The 6753-nt window shown below is 38.9% G+C and overlaps 1 non-coding gene across 1 annotated transcript; it reads right to left on the bottom strand.

Moving 5' to 3' along the window:
• Positions 1-5306: 5306 nt before the first annotated feature.
• Positions 5307-5373, bottom strand: LOC115944447 (small nucleolar RNA SNORD29). Its single transcript, XR_004079000.1, has one exon. It is a non-coding gene; the product is annotated as a small nucleolar RNA SNORD29 (small nucleolar RNA).
• Positions 5374-6753: the final 1380 nt, after the last annotated feature.

Below are 6753 nucleotides of genomic sequence, written 5' to 3'. Positions count from 1 at the left end.
GCCCTTATCTTGTTCTTTCATTTGGGATAAATTCCTCCATCTTGGCATTTTTTCTAAGTCTCTGCCTTCTCTGTGTTAGAAAAGCCAGTTATGTCTCCTGCTCTTGAAAGTAATGGCTTCATGAATAAGAGGTCCTCTAGTACCCCAGGCCTGGTGCTTCAAGGAGAGTCTCCAGTGTGTGCTGCATGAGCTCTGTTGTTTTGTTTTGGCTGCTCTATCCTTCAAGCCAGTCATCTGCTGAGGCTCTGCTTGCATGCTGTAGTCAGTGTTTGGTCTGTGGCCTGAATGTGGTGAATTTTAACTAGGTGTGCTCTGGTCTGCTTGTGAAATGAGACTTGTAACCACCTCTACCATAACTGAGGCCGTACAGAACTCTCTGGTTGGGAGAAGCAGTATGGGCAGGGGTTTGTGCCATTCTTCTGGGGGAGGGGTCTGCTGTGCTGGGACTGAGGCAAGCGTGACTGAGAAGGGCAGTCCTACCAGAGCACAAGGGTAGGGCTTAGTGTATGCAAGTAAGGCAGCCAGTGTGTGGGCTGTGCTGCTTCCCACAGGTGGCTTTGCATTTATACTGAAGGGCAGCAGAGGGAAATAGCACTGGCCAACTCCTATGTTCCCTAAGAGGTGTCTCCATGAAAGCTGCCTCTCAGGAATGCACTCTAAGAAGAGTGAATAATCTCCCCACTGTGGGCCCGAGGTTCTCTTCAGACTGCTGTTTCCAGGCTGTCTGCCCCTAGGTTGTTTACCTGCCTTCTTTCCAGGAGTAAGGCAGTGCCCTCCAGGCTATAGCCCAGCCAACCTTGCTGACGTTTGAAACTCCAGACTTTAAGCTTTGCTCATTGCATGAAGTCATGAAATTTAACACCTCTCATTTTCCAAGCCAATGGCTTTGGGGACACGTTCTCCTTGTGTATTACCTTGTCTGTTCCTCTCTCTCTCTCCCTTCTCCATGACCACGGCTCCCCCACCTCCACAGCATGAGCAGTTAGTTTCTCCCTGAAACCACATTTCTTCACTTCTTACTTTCTTTGATGTGGCCTCTTCTCTTTCTTCAGTTGTAGAGTTTGTTCTGTCAGTCTTTAGGTCTATTTCTGGGATATTTAGGATGATTAGATAGTTATCTAGTTGTGTTTATGGGAAGAGGCAAGCCTACAGTCCTCCTATTCCACCACCATCTTTCTCTGAAAACTTTGTTACATTATTTCTTTAATAAATTCTTTCTTCTATGGTATTATCTTCCTCTCATATTATAATTATATTATAACCATTCTGTACTGTATACATTTTTCTTATTGCACTAGTTTTTAGGAAACTTTTACCAATTTACCCACCAACTATCTACTAATTAAAAAAAAAAAAAAAAACTCCAAAGCACTTTCTTGTCCTTGGAATATTCTTATTTTATGGCATCCTGCTATTATTTTGATGACTTAATAATGTCTCTTCTCTCTCTGAGGACATTAATCATAATTACTTTGAAATTTTCTTCTGGTCCCACATTGCTTCTGATACCTCTGGTATCATTTCTTTCTATTTGTTTTGGAGTACATTTTTTCATAATAAAGCATTTCCTCACTGATGTCTTATTAATATTTAGAAATGAAGTACTTATGGATGATTGGAAGCTCTCTGTAGGTCTCACATTAGAGTGAAAACTGGGAATTTAGAGCAAGTGCTGCTTGTTAGTATTTCTAGGTCTTATTACTTTGGCTTATTAATTTCACAAGGATTTTTTTTAATACATTGCTTGGGAAGTTGCAAGCCTGTGGAAAAAATGCTGAAAGCCAAACAAGACAATGACCTTGTGTGCTCACTTTTTATTTCTGTGTCACTGAATCTTGGATTTTTGATTCAGCCTCCAAAGATCAGGGAACTCCATGTTCTACTGGAATGGGGAAAGACAATCACCAACTCTGTGTTTGGTTTATGGAGTTTTAACTCCCTCTTCTATTTCTGACCCACTGCTAGTTCTTGTCCTGAGATACCCAGAACCTCTAACTCTTGAGATGCTTCAGGGTTCTCCTTATCAAGAACTGTGACAGTCTGAGATATTACCTCATTTGTAAGTTAACAAGTTGGCCTACTACAGTTTCATAGATTCTGGCAGAAGAGAGATGACTGGTTCAGAGACAAAGGACTTTATTATTCAGGTCACAGCAAGCATCATAAGCTCCATATTTGCCTCTGTTCCTCTTGCCACCCAAGTTCCATGGGATAAGTGTGAAATAGTTTGTGTCATAGCTGAGGACCCCTGAAGTTAGAAAACCCCAACATTTTTAGTGTCTGCACATCTTTTAATGATGTATTTGATGAAGTTTCTTAATTTTAAAGAAATTCAATTTATCAATTTGTTCTTTTATGCTTAATATTTTAATGTCCTATTTAAGAGATATTTGCCTATCTCAAAGTCATGAACATATTTTTAAAATTTATTTTCTTCTTAAAATTTGAATATTTTAACATTCACATTTAGGTCTATAATCTACCTCAACTTAATTTTTGTCTATGACATGAGGTAAGAGTCAAGGTTAATTTCCCTCCCTCATTATGATATCCAGTTGTTCCATGACCATATATTGGAAAAACTATCTTAAATAATGCATAGAATCCTAAAGACTGGGAGCATGTTTCAGTATTTAATATGTTATTACTTTTATGAACTATAGAATGTGAGACCAGATATGGCTGCCATTATTGTGTATTATTTGTATATTTGTGGTTGGACTATTCAAAGGAAACAAAGAAACAAAAGATCTGTTTTTAAGGAGGTTATAAACAAATGGATAGAAATAAACTTTATACATATACTATAATTTATATAAATGAAGGAAAAAGTTATGCAATAAAATGGATAACATGTTTTTCTAAGACCTCTTTACTGTTACTGCAGTACTGCAGTTGCCACATTTGTTCCAAAATATCTGTCCATGCCTAAGGAAAATTAGGGAGCCTGGAAAAATTGTATATCTTGATATATTAAGGAATTTCCTAGGAGAGAACTCAATCCAAGAAAAGGAGCATCAGGAAAGGCAAATTGGATTCATAAACAAAGCTTTGGTTAACAGATGTGAGAGATAATTCTGAGTATGGTATCTGACACTCCCTTTCTTCTGCAGTACCTGAAGAGATGTGGGGGGGGAGTTAAAGCTATTTCACTGAAACCATTGTAGGATATCAGGGCCCTTGCAGCCCTAATTTATCATTTCTTAAACCTGGGTCTACACAAAAGGGTGAAGTTCATTCTTCCTCATTTTGCTACTAATCACTGTGCAGCTTTGGTCCTCTGAGAAGCTACAGGGCAAGTGAGCTAAATGGAATTGTAATGGCACCTTTTGGACATGGCAGGTGCCAGATCAGACGGCAGCACCCAGCAACAAAGGAAATCGTATACAATGGATAAAGCATGCCAAATGTACCTAGTGTTTTCTAGACTACAATTAGAGGAGAGAAAATGAGCATTACATTTTGATGGTTCAGAGAGCAGACTGGGCTTGTTCTTTCTCCCTTCTTTCCACCTTCTGGAGAAGCAGACTCCCCCTGAGCATGGAGCTTAATGTGAGGCTCGATCCCAGGACCCCAGGATCATGAGCTGAAGGCAAATACTTAACTGACTGAGCCACCCAGGTGCCCCATTATTTATTTATTTTTAAAGCTAGATTGATTGATTGATAGATTGATTTTAGAGAGAAAGAGTGAGCATGAGTGGAGAGAGGGGCAGAAGGAGAGGGAGAGAATCCAAGCAGACTCCCCGATGAGTGCAGAGCCCAACTTGGGACTCGATCTCATGACTCTAAGATCATGACCCTGAGATGATGACTTGAGCCGAAACCAAGAGTTGGATGCTGAACCAACTGAGCCACCCAAGTGCTCCTGGGATTTTTCCTTAGACATGTGAAACATCTCTTTGAGGCTCTAAGGTAGAGATTATGAGCAGGAGAAGGGTTGGCAGGAGGAAGAATAAGGGTCTAGTTAGCAGCTGGGATAGAGGACCAGCAGAAAACTATTTTGAACATATAAATGTAAGGCAACATTATTATTGGATTTTAAAATATTTAAATTATCTTACCTATTTGATTCTCTTAACCCAAGAAATTGCAGCCAGTTTTTCTAAAATGGAAAAGAAAGAATCACATGGAGGTTAAGATATTTTCCTACTATTTTAGTAGTCAGTCCTGGTCTGGTGGAGCCCGGGTCTATGGACATCATTCTCTAACTCTTGCCTCTTACTCTCTGCAACCTCACTGTCCCCATACAGTTTCTCACCCTAAATTTCTCTCAACAATCCTGACCCATCAACCTATCAAGACCACTCCCAGGCAAATTCTGCTGAAAAATGCAGCTCTTACTATGCTTCTACTCTACTCAACACATGCAGACTCCCCACTGGCTCCTAGATTACATGAGTGCCTCAGCCTGGCAGCCACATGCCCTTCTCTCTCACTTCTCTCTTATTCTCTAGTTCAATCAATTTCCCAAACATCTCAAGTTTTCCCAAAGCTTTTGTAAACTCCCATTACAATCTCTCCCAGTGCAAACATTGCTCTCTATGATGCACTATATAGGTTTCCATCTCTTACTCCCTACATGAGTGAACATTCTGTGGTAGAAGGGGTATCCAGAGCCTCTTGGCATCTTCTCTGCAGGAGCTGGGCGAGTGCTCTGTGTAGAGGGCCAACTCCACCATTGATAGGCCCAGACTCATTGTCACTCAGAAGAATCTTCTAAGTAGTGGACTCTGATCCAATTCAGTTAGTGGAGGGTTTGGAAAAAGGAAGCATCAGAGGGAACCATATCCATGTTCCCAAGTAAATTTTATTGCCACTGAACATAGAAGAAATGAGAATGTTTGACATTAATATTCCAAAAATAATTTTCCACTTTTCTTTTGAAAATTTTAAATTTAAAGAAAAGCTGAAGGAATAGTACAATAGATGCCTGTTTACCCTTGACCTAGATTAACTGGGTTTTTTTTTTTGAAGGCTAAAAATTTTTATTTATAAAGAAATAATTGTATGTTAATTTGAACATCTAGATTGTACAAAAAAGTAGCTTGAAAATTCCCTTTCGATATCTTTAAAGAGCTGGATTCCATTATGTATACCTTGCTCTCTCTTCAGGACCTCTTAACCTCAGACTGGAGTTGAGAAGAAATATTGCTTAGGTTCTCTCAAATCATTCTTGGGCTCCAGACAATGTGCTGGACCTCTGAGCAAATAAGCTGGTTACTAGTAACAGTACCCAGGGAAAGACAAAGCTGTGGGTAATGAAAGTTCCTTTCACATGGCATCCCTCCACTATTGTAAACTTCAGTTTCTCAGTTGTTCACATGTTTTCATTGTATAAGTCATAGTGAGCTAGTTTGATTCATTGTAGAATGACCTAGATTGTTAACTTTTTCTCTCTGTAAACACACACACACACACACACACACTCTTTCTCTCTCTTTTTTGCTAATATGTTGAAAATAAGTTGCAGACATCACAACATGTCACCTCTGAATATTTTGGATGCCCCACCTATGAATGAAAGCACTCCCCTCATAATACCACTAAAATAAAGTTATCATTTGGTATCTAATCTACAGTCAAAAATTTTCCAGTTGCATTTGAAATGTCTTCCATAGCTGTGTTATTTTGATCCAAGAATCAAGGTTCACACTTGACACTTACTAATTATGTCTCTTCAGTCACTTCTGAACTAGATTGGCGCCCTCCTTTTTCATCTGTTGTGTTTGTCATGGCATTTACTTTTGTGAGGATTCCAGGTTGGTTATGTACTAAATGGTAGAATGTCCCACATTCTGGAATACCTGATTGTTTCATCATGATTAGATTTACAATGAACATTTTTTGGCAGTAATATCTCATTGGTGAAATAATTTTGATCAACCATTAAATACATTTTCTGCTATACATTTCTATATTACATTTTCTGCTATTGTGAAAGGGAGTTTTCATCATAATGGGCATGCATTCCTTAGCTTCCAACAAAATTAACAAGTGATATTAACACATGTGGATCTCCTTCTCTAAATGGAAAGTGATATCTCTCACATTAGATCCATGTTGCTTTTGAAGTGTTTAGAAATTCAGCTCCATAAGCAGATCAGTAATCAGTCTTGGATCAGAATTTTCTTCATATTGTTCTTTTAAATATTCTCCAAGAGATCCAAGATGGCAGATGTGCTTCTAAGTATTTTTACTTGCAACCTTTGAAAAAAATAGAATCCCAAACTTGACATAACAGAAATTAATGGTAGTTGAGATAAGTCATTAGGAGCTATTTAGTTTCTTGTCCTAGATCGTTTTCTTTCCCTTTTGTTTTGTCTGATATGGGGCAGATGGATTGGGGCTTCTTATTAGAGTACCACAGAAGTGATGATGCATTTATCTACAACCAGACTCAGTGTTGGGAGACACCCACATGATCATGTAATACAGTGTTCCGACTCACTGCACCAACTCCCTGCAGAGAACTGGTCCCCACTCACCTTGGTGACATCCATTACCAGAGACATCCATTGAAATTTTTGAGTTAAAATTTCCCATTTTCATATATAAATATAAGTTCTAGTTCTAGTAAGCCTTTATCTACCTTAAAACCCTTCAAATATTTGTAGACAGCTCTATGTTCTCAGAAGAATTTTCTTCTCTGGTTTAAATATCCTAAGCTTGTCCTCTGTCCCCTGGGTGTTTCCTCTAAATGTGCACTTTCTGCCTGCTTTCTTTCTAAAATGTGTATTCCAGTCCTTTCTCC

Source organism: Leptonychotes weddellii, chromosome 9, assembly GCF_054177405.1.
Source record: "Leptonychotes weddellii isolate Sample4059 chromosome 9, ASM5417740v2, whole genome shotgun sequence".
Lineage (NCBI taxonomy): Eukaryota > Metazoa > Chordata > Mammalia > Carnivora > Phocidae > Leptonychotes > Leptonychotes weddellii.
The sequence above is the reverse complement of the archived record's forward strand: the minus strand, read 5'-3'. Positions and strand labels throughout refer to the sequence as shown.